The sequence below is a fragment of the Lissotriton vulgaris genome, chromosome 6 (assembly GCF_964263255.1).
Source record: "Lissotriton vulgaris chromosome 6, aLisVul1.2, whole genome shotgun sequence".
Classification (NCBI taxonomy): Eukaryota; Metazoa; Chordata; class Amphibia; order Caudata; family Salamandridae; genus Lissotriton; species Lissotriton vulgaris.
In genome coordinates this window covers 325568739-325592837 of record NC_141694.1, presented here as the reverse complement: position 1 = coordinate 325592837, position 24099 = coordinate 325568739, and the positions used below count along the sequence as shown (strand labels likewise).

General features: G+C 45.8%; 1 protein-coding gene across 1 annotated transcript in view; it reads left to right on the top strand.

Moving 5' to 3' along the window:
* Positions 1–24099, top strand: part of TAF1B (TATA-box binding protein associated factor, RNA polymerase I subunit B) — a 909612-nt gene that overhangs the window by 748239 nt on the left and 137274 nt on the right. The gene's annotated exons all lie outside the window — the stretch shown is intronic.

The window sequence follows — 24099 nt, the reverse complement described above, 5'->3', positions numbered from 1 at the left end:
AAAGGAGGGGGGTTTGTCTTGCACACATGGTAGGCTGGTAGGAGACCGCATGGTGAGCATTCTAGTTGCCATATACAAGGGGGTCAAGCGATGGTGATTATACACTAAAGGCAACAGGCATAGCACATTGAATGGTTACGTCTTATGTATCTCGACGCTCTAAGGAGCATGTTATGTGATATCAAAAAAGGCAATAAAAATTTGTTTAAAAAAAACTTTAAAAATTCTTAAATGGTCCTTTAATTGGATAATCATACTCATTCTATAAAAGATGTGTCTGCACTTTGAACCTCAATGTAATTAAACTGTCTGCATTATTACACTCTGTAGGGTATGGCAGGACCGGAGGTGAGGAATACGCTTTCCTCTACCTTTTTAATGACCTGGCGGGAAAGGAAATATAAATCATGTCAATCCAACAAGTGAACACCAGCACTGTCCATGGAAATCCTCAGTAGAACTTCCATCACCCTCTCTTTTTGTTTCTTGTAGCCAATAGAAGTTCACCTGCATACCTTCTGCATACCTATGTTCAGTATTTTAGTGATCTTCCTTTAAGATTAGCATGCAGTCAAAGGCCATGCCCTTTTAAGCAGCTTGAAGCGTCTCCCTAAGGTGTGCGCAATTGGCACCATAGACAGTGCCTCTCTGTGTGGTCTAAGAGCCTGTGCTCTAACACTCTGTTTTGCTCTGAGGTTGTGTGCCCAGTCCTATTGGTAAGTGAGGAGAGATGCTGGTCAGCAGACAAGAATTGTCCATTTGTGCTGGTAATGTCTCTTTTCGGACCATGTTGGTCCATTTTGACTTTAACCTGGCGCTAATCTTCAGACCTCGTCCGCACACACAGCTTTTGTCAGCCAGCTCCTCCGATTCAGATTTCGTTTTCTCCTTAAGTTTTAAAAGAGGTTTTCTTTGTAATTAATTAAATACAATATAACAAGCACGAGATAAAATCAAACATAAAGTTATCATATCAATAAAATATGCGAGATAGAGGGGCAAGGAGGGAAAAAATGACACTCACCAAAATTATGGAATTAGGTATAATCACAGTACAGTAAATAACATCCAAGTCGAGAGTAAGAAAAAACTAGACCAATTAATAAATTGCTATAATTGTAGTGCATGAAAAACAATCATGGAGGTTTAGTAACTTCCTCAATTCGGGGATTATGAGCACATGCATACATAGCAGAATTATCTGAAAAGGTAGTTATGGGTAGCCAAAAGGAGTCATGTTTAATAGCAAGGGAAATTGGGGAGAGATATGCTCGATCTAGTCTATGGTTGTAAGAAACTACATACCAACAGGGCCGATAAGATACTTTAGTAGAATTCTTCCATTCCCTGGTGATTTGCTGAAAGGCAACGCAAGAAGTAAGTCTATTTTTTTTTTTTTTTCTTTATCCTCATCTGCCCGACACACGTCCCTTAGATGTGGGAGAAACCAACCAATCATCTCACTGCCTCTAGAAGCAAGACCCTGGAGATTGAGCCGCTTCACTACTTGGCAAAGAGTTATATGAATTGATAGGAACAACCGTGCATCTTATGACGATGTCTCAAAGCAACTTCGTGCCGAAGGTTTCAGTATATATATGTCGAAGTCTGGGCTGACCACAATACTGAACTATTGAGTGGATGGGCTTAATCATCGGATATTGGGGAGAAAAAAAAAAAAGAAAAAAAAACCCCAATAGGACTTCACTTCCACTCAATCAAAAGTTTCCAAAATTAGAGATTCTGAGCTCTACATGATCTTCTCAGATCTACCTTTGAGGTTTCATACAGTGAGTTTAGCCATCCTGAGTGGGTGGGAGGGGTGGTTTCCACCCATTGCATACAGATCTGCCGTCTTGCCAGTAGTATGGCGTAAAACAGAAAGGATCGTGCTGCGCCAGTTATGTTCTGGTGTACACCAAGGATAACTAATGATAAAGATAATGAAATATCAGTTTGGATAATTGAGTCCAGGGTAGCTTTAATCTCTGTCCAGAAAGTAACCAGATGGGGGCATTCCCAAAACATATGAGTGTCAGATGCTGAGGGGAGTTTACATTTGTTACAGCATTTCCCCTCTTGAAATTTAGACAGGCGTAGAGGAGTAAGATAAGCCCGATGTAAAGTGAACAGATGGTTTCGTCTAAGCCAAGCGGGTTTTACCAATTTGTATAAAAGGGTGAAAGACTCTTATCAACTGTCCTCCTCTATTGCCGCAATTTCTCTCCCCCATAACTGTTTTGGCAGATGAAACTCCCCATCTATCTCTTCATGTATCAACCAATACCAACAAGCCACCTCTTTACCTCCTATCTGTTTTCCGACTAGCTGTTGTTCTAGAGGACTAGTTCTCCCGATATTAGGAACTTTCCTGATCAAATCTCTGGCCCAACTGCTGATTTGTATGTATTTAAATCTAGACAATGTCACCCCTACTCTTTCCCTGAGGGCTTCCCACGGTATCAGGCTGCCCCCATCAAGTAAGTCCCCCCATCTAGCAAGCCCAGCTGATATTAGAGGGGTGGCCAGAGAGTCCTGTAAACATGGTGGAAGCCCGGGAGAGTCCCAAATTGGTGCATAATTAGAGTAATACGCCAACCCCACTCTGCGCTTAATTTGTACCCACGTCTTTAATTGCGTTAATAAAATCTTTAACCTCACCTTCTTGAAGAACTTTTGTTCTCCGAACTTGAAAAGAAACCCATCCAATGGGAGGTTTGCCCCTACCAACATTGCTTTAAATAATTTCCCATTTGAGGTGACATCTGGTGTCTTCAAAAGCATTCTTGAGTGGGAGAGCTGGAACGCCCAGGAATAGTATTGAATGTCTGGAAGGGCCAGACCACCTTTTTCCCTTCTCCTCCTCAATTGTTTCCAAGCCAACCTTGTCGCTTTGTACCCCCATATGAAAGAATTTATTTCTTGTTGACACTTAAGAAGTTGTTTAGAGTCAAATGCAATGGGAATTGTATTAAAGATAAAGGTGAATTTCGGGAGGATAGACATTTTTACAATGTTAACCCTCCCATAAATTGATAATCTAAGACCTACCCAGGATCTTAAAAGGACCCTACACTCTTTGGCAACCAAGTCTAGATTTAATTTTGCTAAGTCGTCTATTTCTTGTGTGATTTTAACTCCAAGATATCGTATTGCGTGTGTTGAAGGCGTCACCCCCACACCCGGATTGGCAATATTCCATGTCATCAACTCGGTCTTTTCAGCATTATTGTCGTATCCTGAGATACCTCCAAATTCCTTGGCTTTTTCGACCACTACGGGGAAAGCATTTGCAGGGTCACTGGTGTATATTACGATATCGTCGGCATATAGCCCAACTTTCCTTTCCCACCCACCGAATTTAAATGAGGGAATTCTTGGGTCATCCCTAAAAGATTGTGCTAGTGGCTCAATGTATATATTAAATAATAAAGGGGACAGGGGGCAGCCCTGTCTTGTCCCCCTATTGATCTTAAAGGGCTGAGTACACACTCCATTCACCATGATACTTGCACTGGGATTTTGATATAAAAGTCCAATTGATCTTCGGAAATTTGGACCAAATGCAAATTTCTTCATTGTTTCTGCTAGGTATGTCCAATTTACCCGGTCAAACGCTTTAGTTGCGTCAAGGGTCATAATTGCCAATGGAAGGGAAAAAGTAGAGGTAATGTCCACTGCCCCGATCAAATCGTATGTTAGGTCCGAAAGTTGTCTACCCTTTATAAAGCCTTTTTGGTCAGTATGTATAATTGACCCGACCTCACGTCCAAGTCTGTTTGCCAGCACAGCGGAAAAGATCTTATAATCACTGTTTAAAAGTGAGATTGGCCTATATGAGCCGCATTTGGCTGGGTCTTTCCCTGGTTTTGGAATCAAGACAATAATCGCCTCTCCCCAAGACTTCGGAGGAGCCACACCATTTATTAGGATATCGTTAAAGAGCCTTGTCAACACCGAAATTATTTCCGGGGCTATGACCCGTAATAATTCGCCAGGGAGGCCATCCGGGCCTGTTGCCTTGCCCCTCTTCACCTTTTTAATGCTTTCCTTCACTTCTTCTTCTGAGATAGGCCTATCAAGACGCTCTCTTTGTTCAGAGCTAAGAGTGAGAAGAGTAATCTTCTCCAACCATCTAAAATTTGAACTAGGGTCCTCCAAAATTTCTTCCTTGTATATTTTTTGAAAAAACTCCAAAAATGCTTCCTTGATATCTTTAACAGATGTTCTTTCACTTGTCTCTCCATCTACCATGATATGTTTTATGTGTTTTTTTGCCTGGTCCGATTTAATTTTCCACGCCAGGACCTTTCCTGCAGACTCGCCATATTCAAAATTAGAGATTTTACTTGCTTCCCATTTTAGGGCGACTCTTTCTTGAAGGATGTTTTCTAGCTTTTCTTTAAACCCCTTACGTTGTTCTTGCTCCATATTGGTTCCGATTCCGGTGCCAATATGTTGATCCAATAATGCAATGTCCCTTTCAATACTATTAATCTTAGCTCTGTAGATTTTCCCTCGGAAAGAGGCCCTGTTAGTTATGTAGCCTCTCATATAAGCTTTAAAGGCTTCCCATACTGTGTTTAACTGTGTGGAATTAATATTTGTGTCCATGAAAAATTTTGTTTCGTGGATGAGAAGGTCTGTCTCTTCTTCATCTAGAAGAATAGTGCGGTCAAATGACCACAATGCCTGAGAGGGTTGCTGGCCTGATTGTAAACAAAAAAATATAGCGGAATGGTCCGATAAGTGTGAAGGTAAATACGTTACATCCTTAAGATGGTCTCTAAGTGAGTAACTAAAAAGGGCATAGTCAATCCTTGATTTGTGGCTATATTTATAGTTGTTGTATGATACACCGAGTGCCCTACCCGCTCTCTCCCTACATGGATCCGCCAATCCGAGTGTCGACATAACATCCCCCAACACCTGCCTGGATTTTTTAAAGGTTACTGCCCTTGAATTAGGGGATTTATCCAGCCTTGGGTTAAGTACCAGATTAAAATCTCCCATCCAGATTATCGGACCTTGTGTTGATAATAACTGGTTCTGAATTTTAATCAAATATGAAGGGTCATCCTGGTTAGGACCATAATAGCCTACCAAATTATATACATTATTGACTAGACTGACTCTAGCGTATAGCCATCTGCCACTTAAATCTTCCTCATATGTAAGAATCTGGGCTTTGATTTGCTTTTTAAAGATGATTAATATACCACGGATATTCGCATTATGATTAGTGCTAATATAACTATCAACCCATCTGGTTTTACTCAGGATTTCCTTCACTTCGTGTTGGAGAAGATGTGTTTCCTGGATGACTATGACCTGCGCCGGTGAGTCCCTCAGATATTGCAGTATTCTATGTCTCCTACTCTTAACACGCAGGCCATTGACATTCCAGGACAGAAATTTAATTACCGTCAGCCAGTGTCCGGACCCCTCCCCCTACTCCAACTCCATAAAGGATTGTGTCGTCCAGTGAGACTTAAATGGAATAAAAATAAAAGTACACTCGGTTGAACTAGTAAGTTTGAGACTGTGCCTGAACAGTGAGGATGTTTTATGGTTTTACCCCTTCCCCCCTCCCACCCCACCCTGGAAAACCCCCCTTAATTAATCTGGCTCTTACTGCCAGATTTGCCTCTCTATGGAGTTCCGTATGCCCAGGTCATTTACATGTTTAAGTTTAGCCTGGCATGCCTTAATTCTTTCTAGGGGAAAGCCATCATAATTATGTAAATTAAAAGTAATGGCAACACTTAAGTTTGGGAATTAAAGTAGATTTAGGTGTTATACGCACACCATCACATATAACAGGAGTATTATTCTGATATGCTTTCCCTTTTTTTTTCCTCCTTTTTTTAAAAGTTTTATATATATATATATTTTTAATTTCAAAACGTATATCTATTTTTTTTCCCTTTGTAAATACAGTATTATACTTTTTTTTTTTTTTTTTTTTACACCCGTCCCCCTATTATTTTTTTTTTTTCCTTCCCTCATTATTTCCTGTTTCCCCCCTTTTTTTTCCCCCCCCTTTTTTTTTCGTTTTTATTTCCCTATACTTTTCCCCATATTTCATCCCTACATATATATATATATATTTTTTTTCCTCCTGTCCTCTCTAACTTCCCCTATTTTCGACCTTATATCCCCTTCACCTCCGTGTGTTACCCTAAGACCTAACGCTAGATATTACCCTGTTGATGATCATGAATGGAAGTCAAAAGTTCGTCAGCCTCCAATGGAGAATGAATGTTATGCATTTTGTTGTTATACATAACCCTCAAAAAAGCAGGGAACCTCATTTGGACAGTTACTCCCAGAGCCCTAAACTTCTCCATTTTCTGGCCTAACTCCCATTGTCTGTCGAGAGTGGACTTGGATAAATCAGATCTGACAACATATGAGAAGTCTGGAGCTTTTAGAGCAGTGGACTTTAGAGCTAGATTTAGGATCTTCTCTTTTACCGAATAGGTCAGAAAATTAACTAGAATTTTCCTAGGTTTAGACCTTCCCTGTTTTAAACGGAAGGGATCTCTATGAGCTCGCTGAATATCTTTTTCTAGCTCTTCAATGGATTCCTCCAGATTTAGGGACTCTTTAAGCAGGGAAGCTACGTATTTTTTCATATCACTCCCCTCTTTCCCCTCTGGAACTTTTAGAATTCTAATGTTGTTTCTCCTTGAATAGTTCTCCAAAGATTCCACTCTCTCTTTTGTTGCGTTCCCGTCTCGCCTTAGATAATAGATCTTTTCATTGGCAGACTCTAATTTAGCTTTTAGTTCAACAACTGTGCTCTCAAGAGTATCTGTCCTCTCGAAGAGAAGATCCACTCTCTTATCCAAGGCTTCAAAAGCTGCTTTAATCTCAAGCTGGTTACGCTTGGATTCAGCAAACCCAACTTTAATTTCGTGCAGTAAATCCTCCAGTGAAATCTTCTCCTTCATTTCCGAGGTCTCTCCTGCCTTATCCTTGTCCTTTTCCTGAACCGAGGGAAGCCCAGCATGAACAGCAACAGAGTCTACTTCCTCCTCCTCTTTTATCACCCCCACCGGGACGGAATCTTGGGTGGCATCTGAATCGCCCATCTTATTCTTATCCTCTAGTGGTCCACTGGGGATTTCTAGAACTTGAGGTAACACTTTAAAGTAAGATCTAAGCGAGGGGGTAAGCTTCGCAGCACTACCTTTAGTTTTTTTAGATCTTGTTTTGGTTCCAATTGTTGAATCTTTAGTACCCTTTAGCCCAGCCGGCCGCGGGTTAGCGGCCGCAGTTACTGTAATTGCGGAATTTGCGATGTGAGTACCAGAAAACACAAAAACCGAAGGGTCCGGAGTGCTCTCTTTAGGTCCGAATTCAAAGTCTATAGCCACGTCCTTGCTTCCCTCCTTAACTCCCTTCTTAGCGTCACGAGGACTGAGATCCAACTTAGAAAAGGTATCAGTGAGGGTATAATCAACCTTACCCCCTTTAGTGTCCACACATCTCTTCCCGAGCTCCTTGCTCGATGGCAGTGCCTGGACGAATATTTTTCCAACACCTTCCTCCTCTGATTCTCCCCCTGACCTTATCTTTGTCTTTGTCTTTGTCTTTGGTTTAATGCGACGGATTCTCTGGGTTTTGTCCAGGCTGAAGGTGTCCGGTTGAGCTCCTTTTATTAGAGTAGGGCACTTTGATAAAGTGGTAAGGCTGCTAAGATCACCTCTAGCAGCCGCTCTGCGGCTCCTTCGCAGCTCCACGGCTGCCTCTGCCCACCGGGAGAGTGTGGCAAAAGGCGGGATCTTGCCACCACACATCCACACACCGACAAGCTGGATGTTTCTAATTGGGGTAAAGGTAAAGTAAAGTCAGTACTGCCACTTTCCACTTCTACTTTTATTCTGTTCCCTTTTTTTTTTTTTTTTCCCCCTTAATTAATTGTTCATTCTCATTTCCTTTTCTTTCCTGTGGGGGAAAAAAGAGTCAGGGAGCCAGGAAGCCAAAGCGTGGGACGATTACAGTATACCTCTTGTGCCTGTCCTGAGAAACACTAGTGCTGCTTGCTGCTTGCTGGCCTCACTCAGGCCTCACTCAGGGCGGAGCCTGCCCTGGCTCCCGTCCCAGGCCACTTCGGGCTTCGGACGCTGAACACTGCCAGCACGCGAATCACACAGAAGAAAGGGACGAGACCACAACACGCCGGAAATCCCACAGGTAACTCCCCAGTAACCCCCAGTAACCCCCTGGCAGCCGATGTCTTTGCAGATATCGGCGGGTAGATTGGGAAACCACCTTTACCTCATACGGAGCTCCCCAGCTCCGCTCCTCTGCTGCTATGCTGCTCTTCACCGCTCCGAGCGGCTCCGGGCGGCGCCTATCTCAAAGGCGCCTCAGATGCAAACATAGATGTCGGCGTCTATCTTATAGCGGGAAAATGCAGAAAACGCTGAAAAAATGCCGAAGGAAAACCTTTAGCTTCGGCGAAGGTTAATCTGATTAATTTCAGGGTGCAAAGCCGGTCACGCTGTTTAAAGGGCTACGTTGCATGCCGAAAATCACCGCGTTTCGGCGAAGGTTAATCCGATTCATTTCAGGGTGCAAAGCCGGTCGCGCTGGTTAAAGGGCCACGTTGCATGCCGAAAATCACCGCGTTTCATCGGGTTTACAGGAACTCCTCTACAGAGACGCGACCTGCCCTAACCGGCGGCCGCCATGTTTTCCGAGAAGTAAGTCTATTATGTACAAATTGGAATCCCAATCTTTAGAGACACTCCCTAAGACAATGTTAACCAAGGTATGGGGGACTTGCATATGAAATATGTCATTTATTTGCTGCCAAACCTGCGTCCAAAATGTGTAAATATGTTGACAATTGAATAACATATGTTTTAAATCCGCTTTGTTGGATTAACAAGGCCCACAAGAAGCTGAGAGAGTTGGATTTATCTTGTTTAATGAAACAGGAGTGAACATAAGTCTATTGTAAACATAAATCGGAAAGAGACACGTTAGTGATAGATTCCTTAACTTAGAATATCCCCAGGCATCAAACTGGATCCGGAAACTTTGCGTAGCAGTACCCTTGCGCGTCGGTAGGTGTCGTCTGCGGCTCCGCGTCCGTCGTCGGCGTCGTGGGCGCCGTGATGACGTCGTCGGAGTACTTAGACGCCGCATCCGCGTGCTGACGTCAGCTCTTCTTTTTTCCGCGCCAGCCAGCGCAGATCTGGAAAGAGCAGTTACCCAAGTCAATTTTTGACTAACTTTTTGGATCAATTTTTGATCATTTCTCGTAGTCTAACGACTCCGATCGGTGCCGTAGGGATGCCCGGATTCAAGCACTGTGAGGAATGCGACCGCACGATGTCGGTCACGGACCCTCACCGCCTGTGCCTAACTTGTCTAGGTGTCGACCACGACGACGAGGCCTGCCCCGACTGTGGGGCCTCTCGAGGAAAGCCATGCGGGAGCGGTCCCCCAGGCGGCTCGAACTCCGGCAGTCGGCCCCGCGCCGAGTGAGGTCCCGGTCCCACGGGAGGTCGAGGGACAGGTCGCGGGGACGGAACCGTCACAGCTCCGGGAGTCGGCACCACCCCTCCGGGTCGAAGTCGTCAGGTAAGAAGCACAAGAAGTCGAAGAGACGTCATCGCAATTCTGACTCCCCCCGACGCTCGCGCGATGTGGCCGGGGGTTCGGGTGACACCGCCCACGCGGCTCCTTCGGAGTCGCGGGCGTCTCGTCCCGCCCCACACCCTCCGGTCCCTGGGCAGGACGCAACACCGGAGGAGATTGAGCGCTTCCTCATGGCCATGAGGTCCCTTTCTCCTCCGACGGATTCCGCGGCGCCTTCGGGCCCAGCGGACCCGTCTAGGGGCCCTAGCGGGTCGGGGGCTTCAACCCCGACGCCGTTGGGTGCTTCAACGCCGCAGGCGCCTTCCGGCTGGCGCCGCAGGGCCCCACGATCCCGACACCGCCGGTGCCTTCGGGCACCGGCGGTGGGCTCTGGATCGTCACCGGTGGACCTTACGACCCCCCCCGGCGTCGGTCCGTCAGGTGTCACCTCCGGCGCCGTCCTCGGGCGGCGCCGCCCCCGATACCTCCTTTGCTTCGGTTCCGACGTCGGAGCGGCGCCGTTTGGAGATTTCCACTTCTATGAACTGAACCCATTCAATTAAAACCCTGAGTATCAGGAGATGGGTGAAGAGGAGGATTGGGAGGGGTCTGGGGACCCTCTGACTAAGGAGTGTCAGTCTCCTGAGGACTGGGCAGGAGACCTTGGGGAGGCCAGTGGCCTGGACACGTCTCCAGACACTGGTTTTGTCTCTCCTCCTGCCGTGGCTTCGGAGGAGGGGGCTACCTATGGTGTGGTGTTGACGAGGGCTGCCAAGGCTTTGGGCCTTGAGCTCCCCGTTGCGGCCGTGAGGACTAACCTCCTCACACAGGTCCTTAAACCGCAGTCATGCTCGGCTGAGCCTCTGCTGCCCTTTAATGAGGCCTTGACCGACGTTCTTTTGGGCACTTGGTCCAGGCCCGCTACGGGTTCGCCCGTAGATAGGAACGTGGCCAGATGCCACCGCCCGGCTCCGGGCGACCCATGTTTCCTGTCCTCCCACCCCACCCCCGAGATTCTGGTCATCCAGGCCTCTAATTCCCAGACCGCATTCCCGACGGCTCCGCCGGACAGGGAATCCAAGAGGTATGAGAAGTATGGTAAAAAGATATTCTCCTCCCTTAGTTTGGGACTGCGGTCTTCCAACACCGCATGCCTCTTGGGCCGCTACACCCACTCCCTGTGGGAGACGGTGGCGGATGTGCTGCCAGAGTGCCCGTTGGAGGTACGGGCCAAACTCGGCCAAGCCCTTGTGGAGGGCCGAGATGCAGCCAAGTATTCGATCAGGTGTGGGCTGGATACCACCGACTCGCTAGGCAGAGCGATGGCTACGACGGTGGCGGTGAGACGCCATGCCTGGCTGAGATCCGCCAATTTTTCGGCAGATGTCCAGAACACTCTTATGGACATGCCGTTCGATGGCCGTCGCCTTTTTGGCGACAAGGCAGACCACGCGCTTGAGCGTTTTAAGGACTCCAGGGCTACGGCCAAGTCCTTGGGCCTCTCGGCCCCGCGCCAGCAAACGGGTGGCTTTTGCTCCTTTCGTGACCAAGGAAGGGGCGTCCCCACACGTGCCGCCAGCCACTCGCCGCAGACTGCCATCCAGCGCGGCGGCGGCCGTGGAAACCGCCGTGGAGGCGGTCGGGGAAACCGGTGAGGTCAGTCCACACCTTCCCCCGCAGCATCCACCTCTAAACCCTCCTAGTCTGTGCTTTTCGGCCCATGTGACGCCAGTGGGAGGCAGGGTTCGCCATCACCACTCTCACTGGCGCACTGTCACTTCGGACAGGTAGGTGCTGCAGATCGTCCGAAGGGGCTACTCCCTCCCCTTCGAGACGACTCCTCAAGCCATGCCACCGCAACACCACCGTGTGTCGGGGGATCACTTGAGGCTCCTGCAGGAGGAAGTTTCGGCCCTCTTGGCCAAGGGGGCCATCGAGCGCGTTCCTGGGCCAGAAGTAGGACCTGGTTTCTACTCCCACTACTTTCTGGTACCCAAGAAGGGCAAACGAGGCCTACGCCCTATCTTGGATCTGAGGAACGTCAACGGCTTCCTCCGGAAGGAGAAGTTCAAAATGCTGACTCTGGCTCAGGTCTTAGCTGCCCTAGACCCAGGAGACTGGATGGTAGCGTTGGACTTGCAGGACGCGTATTTCCACATCCCGATCCTGCCGGCCCATCGGCGTTACCTGCGGTTCACGGTAGGCCACGAGCACTTTCAGTTTACCGTGCTCCCCTTCGGCCTTACCAGCGCCCAACGGTGTTCACGAAGGTGATTGCGGTGGTCGCAGCTCATCTGCGCAGGTTGGGGGTCTCAGTCTTCCCCTACCTCGACGACTGGTTGTTGAAGGCGGGCTCGCCCCAGACAGTCGTCAGCCACCTCCAGACTACGGCGGATCTCCTGCACCAGCTGGGGTTCTCCGTCAATGTGCTGAAGTCACACCTGTGTCCCTCTCAGAAGCTCCTTTTCATCGGAGCGGTTTTCGACTCGGCGCAGTTTCGGGTTTACCCGCCCGAACTGCGGGTTCGGGATATACAGGCTCTGATTCCAATCTTCCGGCGTTTATCCCGGGTTTCGGTCAGGTTGACGCTACGGCTTCTGGGGCTGATGGCCTCCTGCATCCTTCTGGTGCATCACGCCAGGTGGCGGATGCGGGCTCTGCAGTGGGACCTGAAGTTTCAGTGGGCCCAGCATCAGGGCAACCTGTCCGACCATGTCCTGATCTCGGAGGGCACTGCGAGACAGTTGCAGTGGTGGCTCACGGACCGCGATTGGGTCAACGGCAGATCCCTCTCCCTTCCCCAACCGGAGCACGTAGTTGTGACGGACGCGTCCCTCCAGGGCTGGGGAGGCCACATGGGAGAGGCGGAGATCAGAGGCCTCTGGTCTCCGGCGGAGTCCCGGCTCCATATCAACCTTTCGGAGCTGCGGGCGATTCGTCTGGCACTGAAGGCATCCCTCCCGTCTGTCCGAGGGAGTGTAGTGCAGGTGTTCACGGACAACACCACCGCCATGTGGTACTGCAACAAACAAGGCGGGGTGGGGTCGTGGACCCTTTGCCAGGAGGCTCTGCGCCTCTGGCAATGGCTGGAACATCAGGGCGTGACTCTGATGGTTCAACACCTGGCAGGTTCTCTGAACGCCAGGGCGGACGAGCTTATCCGCCGGTGCATGATGGATCACGAATGGCGTCTGAACTCTGACGTGGGGCAAGGTCTCTTTCTGCAGTGGGGAGAGCCTTGGTTAGATCTATTCGCCACCGAAGAGAACAAGCAATGTCATCAGTTCTGCGCGTTGGAATTTCCAAGGCGGCACTCGCTCGGAGACGCTTTTCGTCGCGAGTGGAGTTGCGGTCTGTTGTACGCCTTTCCGCCTATACCACTTCTGCCCAGAGTGCTGAAGAAGATCAAACGCGACCGGGCACAAGTCATCCTTGTGGCTCCGGACTGGGCACGAAGGTACTGGTATCCAGAGCTACTCAGTATGTCAGTCGATCCCCCGGTTCGTCTGCCTCTTCAGGAGGACCTTCTGTCGCAGCAGCAGGACAGTCCTCCACCCGAACCTGTCCAGTCTCCACCTCCATGATTGGAGATTGAGCGGCGACAGTTGAGGCCATTTGACTTGCCTCCTGAAGTCTGTAACATCATTCTGGCAGCCAGGCGTCCCTCCACAAAGTCGGTATACGCCTGCAGGTGGAACAGATTTGTGGCATGGTGCGCAGCAAAGGCTGTGGATCCCCTTAATGCCCCTCTTTCTGAGGTTCTCCTCTTCCTTCTTTCTCTTGCCCAGCAGGGCTCTGCTCTGGGCACTATCAAGGGCTATCTTTCAGCTCTTTCAGCCTTTCTAAGGCTGCCTGATCAACCTTCTTTGTTCAAGTCCCCTATCGTTAATCGATTCCTGAAGGGCATCACACACACGTTCCCTCCTGTTCCCTTCGTGATGCCTCAGTGGGACTTGAACCTGGTTCTTACATTTATGATGTGCGCTCCCTTTGAGCCAATTCACAACTGTCCTCTTCGCCTTCTCTCCTTGAAGACTGCCTTCCTGGTAGCCATCACCTCTGCCAGGAGAGTGACTGAGCTTCAGGCTCTATCTTGTAAGCCTCCTTTCCTTTCAGTCCATCCGGACAAGGTTGTGTTACGGACAAGGCCCTCCTTCCTACCCAAGGTAGTCACGGCCTTCCACATTGAGCAATTATCACTTTGCCCACCTTCTTTCCGCCTCCGCATCCCTCGAGAGAGGAAGAGAGACTCCACCGTCTGGACCCAAAACGTGCGCTCTCATTTTATTTGAATCGCACACAACAGTTCCGGGTGGATGACCAACTCTTTGTTGGGTACATGGGCGCTAGGAAAGGGAAAGCGGTGCACAAGCGTACCATCTCGCGGTGGATCATCTTGTGCATCCAGGCGGGTTATTCCTTGCTAAGAAGGGACCCCCTGTGGGGCTGAGGGCTCATTCCACTCGAGCCACAGCGACTACAACTGCCTTGGGCCAAGGTGTGCCCTTGCAGGACATTTGCCAGGCGGCTACGTGGGCCTCGTTGCACACGTTCGCACGACATTATTGCCTGGACAGTCAATTCCGGAGGGATGGCTACTTAGGCCGTTACGTCCTCCAGGACTTTCTGGTGTGATTATTGGTTCGCAGACCCACCACCACGGGGTTGGTATTGCAGGGGTATCTATTCTAAGGTAAGGAATCTATCACTAACGTGTCTCTTTCAGATGCACAAGTTACTACTTGTGTAACGATATATCTGTAAGAGACATTAGTTAGTGATAGATTCCTTACCGACCCACCCATCCTCCCCGTTCTGCGAACCGATATCTAGGGTTAAGGTCATCCCCTTTCAAGGGCCCTAGTTTCTTGGCACCAGTGTTGGTTTTTGGCATAGCTCTGCGTTTCTGGCGTGGAAAAGCTGTGTCTAAGAGCTGACGTCAGCACGCGGAGGCGGCGTCTAAGTACTCCGACGACGTCATCACGGCGCCCACGACGCCGACGACGGACGCGGAGCCGCAGACGACGCCTACCGACGCGCAAGGGTACTGCTACGCAAAAGTTTCTGGATCCAGTCTGACGCCTGGGGATATTCTAAGGTAAGGAATCTATCACTAACTAATGTCTCTTACAGATATATCGTTACACAAGTAGTAACTTGTGCAATAATGTCTGTGTTGTGTTGGCTGCTCTGGAAGATCTTATTTTCAACCAAATCTTGTTCCGAATATGGTTGGGAAAAGTAAGCTGGAGATCTCTTTCCCAGGGTAATTCTACTTCTGTTTCGTCTTGATGGGTTGGTTGAGGAAGGAGATGTTTATATAGTTGTGAAGCAGAAGGTGGAGACTCCAAATCAAAACTATATTGGGTGGAGAAGAGGGAAATACAGGGGTAGATAGGAGATTCTTGTAAGCATGTTGAATCTTTGGGATTAAAGAATTGAGTTTAGATTCCCAGGAAGAGAGTAATGAAAAATGCATTTGGGCATTTGCAAAAGAAATACAAATATCAAGATGAAAAAGTTGAAAAGTCCAATGAAGTCCTTTAGCGTGCCAGTCTTTCCAATAAAACTGTTTTGTTGTTATTTTGAATGTGTTGGTTGTACCAAATGGATGATTGCAAGAATTGGTCCTTAAGGGGTTTGTGAGAGGTGAAGATAGGTTGGAAGATTTTTGAAATGTTATTAAAAATAGGAAGGGATAGTTTTTCAATATTGGCCCTTAGAGGTAAATTTAAGGCATCCTCATGTAAAATGAAGGAAGATTGTTTAAGGAAAAAGAAAGGCAGTCTGGTAAGAGTAAAAGTCCGAGAAGTTAGCACCTCCCATAAACTTGGGTCTTTTAAGTTTCTGAATAGACATACGTGGTTTTTTATTGTTCCATAAAAATTTAGATAAGATGGAATATGTTAACTTATAGTGGGAATGAGGTATATTTATAGAAAGGTTGGAAATATAAAAGAGAATTATAGGAACCAGCATAATTTTTATTACATCTAAACAGCCCCACCAGGATAAAAACAGGGGATTCCATCTGGAAGTGAGATTTTTCAAAGCTATTAGCAATTTTTTAGATTCAGGGAAACTGTTTCTTTACTAGTAGGCATAAACCATAAGCTATGGTATTTAATTTTATCCGGTTTCCAGCGGAAATTCGAAACTGTATAATCAGCATGAAAACATAGTTTATTTAGGGGAAGAATCTCATACTTGTCTGTATTTAATTGGTATCCTGAAACCGAAGCAAAAAGCTGTACCTCCGAAAGAAAGCTGGAAGAGAGGTCTGTGGCTCTGAAAGAAAAAGTAAGATATCATCGGCATAAACAGAGGCCTTTAATTGATTATCACGTATTGAAAGCTGGAAATTTGGGAGTTTTATGAATCTTTATCAGAGTTGGTTCAAGAGTGAGAATGTAAATGTAAATGTGTGTGTTTTGTAAAGCGCACTGCTACCCGGAGGCGTCCTGGCGCTATAGACCGCTGGGGAACCCGTCCTGGCTTTCCCTGTGAGATGTTCCCTCCTGGGTATCTCCAAGGTGAAACCAGGCATCCCCGGCGTTTGTGGGGGGCCGTTGTGGAGACGAGTCAAGCTAATGCCCAGAGTTGCCGAGTGTGATCCCTGGTTAGAGTAGGCACCGAGGCGAGAATTATCGAGTCCGCTGACCCTGGTTCATGACCCTGCCGCGTCGGGGATTGAACCCTGGTCCCGGGCTGTCCTCTGCTTCCAGGTCTGCCGCCTCTAACCAGTGAGCCACACCACTCCACAGGAGTAGTGTGGAGGAGGATAGGAGAGGAGAAAGAGGGCATCCTTGTCTAGCACCACTATATTGGGAACATTAGGAAGAAAGAAGGTCATTAGCTAAAATAGATGACATAGGAGACAAATATAATAGGGAAACAATCAATAAAAGTTTTACCAAAACCAAACCAAGAAAGGGTAGAAAAAATAAACGGCCATTGAAGAATAATCTAATGTTATCTGCAATATGACAGCCTTTAATAAAACCACATGGTCCCCTGCCAATTAATTGAGGCATTAAAGATTCCAAACATAGAGCTAGTATTTTTTTACTCAAAAAAATTCATATTCTAAATTGATCAAAGAAATAGGCCTGTTATTCTTACACAATGTGGGATCTTCTTTTTCTTTGGGAAGGTGGCAAATTAGAGCATTCTGAAAAGGGCCACCAGAGGATTGAGAGGATATACAGAATAGGAAAAGTTGATGCAATTTAGAAAGAAGAAAGTGAGAAAAATTAGAATAAAACTCGATGGTAAAACCGTCAGGACCCGGTGCTTTACCATGTTTAATGGTACGGATTGCATTAAGAATATCCTGAATTTTAATTTCTTTGTCTAGTGAAAGAGAAATCTAAATTAAGATGGGAAGGAGGATCAATAGACAAAATATTGTTGAATATTATCTTGAGAAGTGGGAAAGTCAGGTGTATAGAGTTCCTGATAAAAACAGGTAAATTCAGCCAGAATGTCTTCATTCTTATAAAGCACGTGATTAGATGAGGTAAGGATCGAGTTGATTTTGGAGAGTTCTTTTTTTATTTTAAGATAGAGCCAAGAATGGACCCGATTTATTTTGACCTTCATAGTTCTTCGCAAATGCTTTAAGTAAACATGAATTTGTGTTATCTGTAGAAAGTACTTGAAGAGGATTTCTTCTTGCAGGATACAAAAGAAATAATGAAGTCTCTAGACGCAGCCTTAAAAGTATCCCATATAATTTGTGGGGCGATAAGTGAGTACTCATTTTCAAGAAAAAAGGTATTAGCAAAGGATTAAAAACTTTGAGTAAAATTGTGATCTAAAAGAAGGGAATTGTTAAATCTCTGTCATCTAGTACCATGAGTTGGAGGGAGAAGTTCTATGTTAAAAGATACTGGGGCATGATCTGAAATAAGTATAGGACCTATATCTGATTGAGTGATGTGTTGTGCAAGGGGATGAGAAAGGAATAAATAATCTAAACTGGATTGGGAACAGTGTACAGGGGAGAAAAAGGTATATTCTAAAACTGTAGGATTGCAAAGTCTCTACGCATCCACCAAAGATCGTTGTCCAAATGGTAGATGTAAATTGGGTATGCATAAGAGAGGGATTAAATGTAGATTTAGAGTTACGATCAAGTATGGGATCAATGACCTTGTTACAATCACTACCCACCAATAGATAATCATCCTTGTAAGTCATCAATTTGGACAGTATTGTGGGCCAAAAGGCTTTGTTGAATAGGTATTTTATTCATTAATAGCGAAACAGACACCCATCTACCTAAATCATCAAAATCTTGTGATAGCAACTGAATATCTAAGCGTTTGTGACACATAATAGCTACACCATTACCTTTCCCAGTACCAGGGGAAGCAAAAACATGGCTCACCCATTGTCGTTTAAGCTTAGCTATTTCTTTGTCCACAATATGAATTTCCTGTAACAAGGCAATATCACAATTTGAATTGGAAAGAAAAGTTAATACTCTCTGACGCTTTATAGGAGAACCAAAACCTTTAACGTTCCAAGATAAAATTCTCCAAGTCATCTATATTCGAATGGACATATTAAACAGTTTAAGCTAAAAAAGTGAAGCACTAATAAGATATAATAGGGTACCTACATAATGCAGTTTCCAGAAATATCAGATATATGTAATGTATATGCAGAAATGAAATAATATAATGAAACATATGATGTGATTATAAAGGAAGAGTATTGTGAAAGGATGCATAAAGGAAAAAGGATGAAGCAAGGACGGTAATAGAATAAAGTAAAGAGATTGTTGGGAAATGAAAAGGTAAGGGAAAGGAAGAAAAAGAGAGAGAGAAAAGTAAAGAAAAGAAACAAACCCCATATATACGAAAGACAAACAAGGACATCAAAAAGACATACCAAAAAGGCATACCAAAAATGAGGGTGGTAAAGCCACGCAAAGAAGATGACACAACTGACAAAACAACTCAGGACAGATTTTGGGGGACGATACTCCATCCAAACGAACCAGTGATCACAAGGGTAAAAAACTGTATGCTGCACCTAACATAGGGAAAAGAAAGAGAAACATTAAACCATGAAGTAAATCGAAACTCAAACATCTATCACCAACCAGAGAAAATGTATTATAGGAACCACTGAAAAGGAAATGGTTAACGAACATCACAACTTCAAATATTAGAAAGTCTGGTAGCGTCTGTCATCTTCTCTACAATTGTCTATAAAGCGTTGTAGCAAAACCAGGTCTTCATAAATTGTTGAATATTCCTATATTTTTTGTGCAATCTAATTACTAATACATCTAGCAGGAAAAATAGCATTAAACTACCCAACAAACCAGCAATCCCATTAATGCTAAATCAACTGCATAGCAAACTGCCCCTGCAGTTCCATAGATCTGTCCTATCAAGATCCTTCAAATCAAGGGGTCTTCATAATTGGAAGGGACCCAATTTGGCGGTTGCCACGGAGCCTCACAGGAGAGTGGCCATCTTCTCCTGGCGTCAAACCACGCCCTCTCAGATTCATTTTTCTTCTGATAGGCCAGATCTATAGAACTGAAGGGGCAGTTTGCTATGCAGTTGATTTAGCAGTAATGGGATTGCTGGTTTGTTGGGTGGTTTAATGCTATTTTTCCTGCTAAATGTATTTGTAATTAGATTGCCCAAAAAATAGGAATATTGAACAATTTGTATGTAAAAAACATTGTTGGAAGATAGTTATAATTGTCATTTCAAACCCTCCTAATGCCAGATGGTTTGTTGGTGAAGATGCCCTGTGCTTTCGATCCTAGCTTTGCCCAAGTATTTGTAGAAGTATGTCCAGCATGCTGTGAAGCAGCCATTCAAAGGTTGCATGAGGCACCTATGCCCATCTTGGCTGTGCAAGAGAGCAGAATCCTTCAATGCAGGGATCTCTTGCATTAGCGCTTTAAGGGCTGAAGTTCCAGCAGATAGGATGGGATCTTTTAAATGGGTCAGAGGAGCTGTCTTTAACAAGTGTAGCAATGGCAGTCCAGGGGGCGAAGAATAGACCAGACTTAGCCATTAGGTTTTCCCAGTATTCCTCCTGTGAAGAAAAGCGTGGTCCTTTCTGACTGAGAATGAGGATTCCTAAGACGAGTCTTAGACTTGGACATTGACGTCCAGGAGATTGGTGGACTGGTATTATTCTGGTGTTGAAAGGAAGAGGCTAAGAGAAGAGAAAGTTGTGTTGCCTCATAGACCAGGAAATCAGATTAAATTCATAGCTAGATATGTTTGATCCCAACCTAATTAGACACTCACTGCCTGCTGCAAGGCCTTCTAGGAGTCTGTTTGATAGAGAGGTGAGGAGCCATCTCATTCCAAAGTGCCACAGGACATTGAGAGCAAGAACACTGTTGAATGGAGTGGAAATATCCATGTTCATGGGTAGGTTTTCAAGGGATCCTAATGAAAGGGACCACAAGAGAAGGGTTGTCAGATCTTGACTGGCCTTTCAAGACAAGTTGTTAGACTTCTCATTGGCCTTTCACTAAACTGTTTGACAGTGCTAAGGCAGCGAAGGAGCTTAGGTGAACCAATAGAACAGAGGTACTATCAGGATGGGTGCAGAAATTGTTCTCTCTCTTGGACAATGTTGATTGTATTGTTTCGGCAGAATGCCATTGTTTAGTATTACTGAAGGTTGACCCACATTTATTGGAGGTGGCCTCTTCAGAGGTGGCATCTCATACCCACAGTGTCTATTTATTACTCTTGCGAGGGGACTCCCACTGACCCTGGCTTGATCCATTCTTGTCATGGGCACTAAGCCTAACCACAAAAATTCGCCTCCCTCTCTCTGACAGTACTAATGACCTAACCAACCATTATAATAACTCTATTCTCCAAGCCCTCGACGAAATTGCCCCAATTAAATTCAAACAACAAAAAAACAACCCTCCCAAATCCTGGTTCAACTCTGAACTTAATAATGAAAGACGATCCCTAAGACAATCTGAACGTGTTTGGAGAAATCATCCCACCAATGACAATCTTACCCTCCTCAGAACTGCCAGAGTCCAATACAAAAAACACATCTACAATAAAAAAAAGCCTCCTTTCTCCGGTCACAACTTGACCAAGCCAAAAACCGACCTAGAGAACTCTTTAGCATTGTCAAAAAACAAACCTCCACTGGCCCTCCTAAAATATCTGCCTCTATTGACAAATGCGAAGAAATCGCCTGCTTTTTTAGCAACAAAGTCAATAAGATAGAACTATCCTTCTCCTCCCTCCCCCCTCTCTCCACCCCTCCCACACTCAACATACCCTCCCCAACACCCCTCTATCTCTTTCGTCAACTCCTCCCACTCTCCTCCACTCATCTCTTAACCTTCCCACTCTCCTCGACCCATCTCTTACCCCTCCTGCTCTCACGCATTCAAACCTCTCTCCTAATAGACTCAGAACTAAAAATAATGCCTCTTGGAGTGAAATTAGTCCAGTTTCAGCGTCATCGATCATTAACATCATGACTAAACTCAAACCTTCCTCCCATTCCAAAGATCCTCTTCCCGCCCATTTGGTCCAAGACCTCAAATCTACCATTGCCCCTATTTGGACCAATATCATCAACTCCTCCCTTGCCACTGGTTGCGTCCCAGCCTCCCTTCAGCTCGGTCAAATCTCTCCCATCCTGAAAAACACCTCTGCCGACCCAAATGACCTCAACAACTTACACCCTATCTCTAACCTTCCTTTCCTCTCTAAAGCCCTAGAAAAATGTGTCCTATCACAACTTGATAACCATATCCTCGACTTCAATCTCCTTGATGTTTTTCAATCAGGTTTCAGAAAAGGTTGTAGTACAGAAACTGCAATGTTAAATATCATAGATGACATTCATCGCTCCCTTGACAATGGTGAATCCTCTCTATTGATCCTCCTTGACCTCTCGGTGGCATTTGATACTGTCCATCATCCCACCCTTATAAACACCCTCAAAGATCGATTTGGCTTGGAAGGCACTGTACACAAATGGTTCTGCTCATTCCTTCAAAACAGAACACAGCAAATCAAGCTTAGCCACTTCCTTTCTAATCCTCAACCTGTCTCACTCGGGGTCCCTCAAAGATCCATCCTCTCATCAACCCTTTTCAACCTTTTCATGGAACCACTCACCCTCATTTTCAAACAAGCTAAAATTAGTTTCCACCTCTACGCCGACGATACCCAATTATACTACAAGATCAAATCCCACAACGACATCCTTCACCTCAACGACACCCTAACTAAAGTACAAGCCTGGTTCCATCTAAACCATCTCAAACTGGACCCCAAAACAACAGAAATCATTCTTTTCACCCCCAAAAACAATACCCTTCCCATACAAATCTGGATCAATGATATCAAAGCTCTCAATTGCTCCCTCTCCACCTCTAACTCTGTTAAATCCCTTGGCATCAGCATCAACCAGAATCTCAACCTCATCCCCCACATTAATAATGCCGCCAAAAGTGCTCTTTTCACCCTTCTCCACCTCAAAAAAATCAAACCTTTCATTCCAGCTGATGATTTAAAAATCGTTGTCCAATCGCTAGTCCTCTCCAGGATTGACTATGCTAACGCCACCATTGCCGGCACCCCTAAAACCCATCTTGCACCGATTAAATCTGTCCTCAATCTAGCTGCCCAACTTATCTCTGACTGTAAAAGATTTGACCACATATCGCCCGTCCTCAAAAATCTTAATTGGCTCCCAATTGAAGGAAGATCCTCATACAAGACTGCCTTTATCACCCACAAAGCTCTTCATCAAAACACCCCCGCCTACCTTGAAACCAAACTAAAAAAAGCAGGCTGCACCAGGTCCCTGAGAAGCACCGACTCCCTTCTCCTGATCCCACCCAGACTTAATTGTCAAAAAACTCAATCCCGTGCATTCTCTGGTAGTGCTCCTACCATTTGGAACTCACTCCCCAAAAACCTTCGCTGCAACCCCTCCTACTCTCTTTTCAAAAAAGAACTCAAACTACTTCTCCACAACAAATATTGGGGTACCTAGCATGTCCACTCTCTCTACTCTTATACCCTCCCCCCACCTTGTCTGAATTCAACATCTTCTCCCCTGTTAACTGTTTCGCCTATTTTTAATTTGTACCTGTCTATATATACTTTTTGCAATACTGTATCCCGTTGCGAAGTCCGCATATATTGCTATTTTATCTTATTGTGTCTAACTCTGTTGTAAAGCACTCTGATACGCCAGGGTCCAGCAGCGCTATATAAAACCCTTGAAATAAATAAATAAATAAATATAGTTAGCTGAACTAACTATAACAGCGGAATTTCACTGGTTTTGTAAGAGTGAAATGTCCAACTAACTATAACATCCCTGAAACCTGTGTTTTTTTCAGTGAATTTCAAAGGTTTTTTAAATGCTAATTTCTAACTATGCCTACAGAGGTAGGACATGTGCAGAAAGACCAAGAAAGGCGCAGAAAGAAGCAAGAGAAATGCAGAAAGATGTAACAGAAATCCACAAAGACGAAGAAAGGTGCAGAAAGAAGCAAGAGATGTGCAAAAAGAACCAACAGAGGGGCAGAAAGAGGCCTTGTTGCAAAGTCATCCTGTGCCCCCAACTGTTTGCTGACGGGTACTGGTGGTAACTGACTCTGACTAACCAGGCCCAGAGCCAGTGCTATGCTGAAAGACACTTAGAATACAGTGAAAACACCTACATAGTGGAGGAGAGTAGAGGAGGGTGGCTCAGTGGTTAGAGCGGCAGACCCTGATGCAGAGTTCTGGCCAGGCACCAGGGTTCGATTCCCGCCTCGGCGGGGTCTCGGGCTCAATTTCTTCGGACCTGTTAATTCTCGCCTCGGTGCCTATTCTAATCACGGGCCCCACGCTGCAACTCTGGGCAATAGCTTGCTTATATGCGTATCAAGAGAGAGAGAGAGAGAGGACCAGATAGCTAGTCCGTGTCCCCGTGGTTTATATATATTTAATCAAAAGGAGACTAGCTCATCAACTACTAAATTAAAGGACTCAAATATGTTTTGTCAGGGGGTAGGAACACCTTGTAGGTGTGTTCATGAAGCCCTCACCCACCAACCTAGTTGGTGGCATGCTTCATCATCGGGCCCACCCAGTAACACCTAGCGTGTCCCGGGTGTGCTTCGACGCCTGATTACAGCGGAGCAGGTATATTGCTGAGTGTGCAGTGTGAGATGTAAGGTATAGTGATGTTAAAACGGCTTGGCGGGGATCCCAGTACCCAAGGGTAAATTAAACTTTAATAACTGGTCCTCCGTCAGCGTTTAAAAATAAGGCTTTTTGGATGTCGGAGGCGAGTTACGACCTCTCACATCCAGTGGTTGGTCGACATGTTTCAGCCAGTGCCTTATGACTGTGCTGGCTTTCTTCAGGACCAAGATAAAAAGGTGTAGGTGTGAGTTAAAGGTAATGGGTGTGTAATTCAGACTATGTGTATACACGCCCTAAAGTGTTTATCTATGTGTGAGAGGAGGATTCC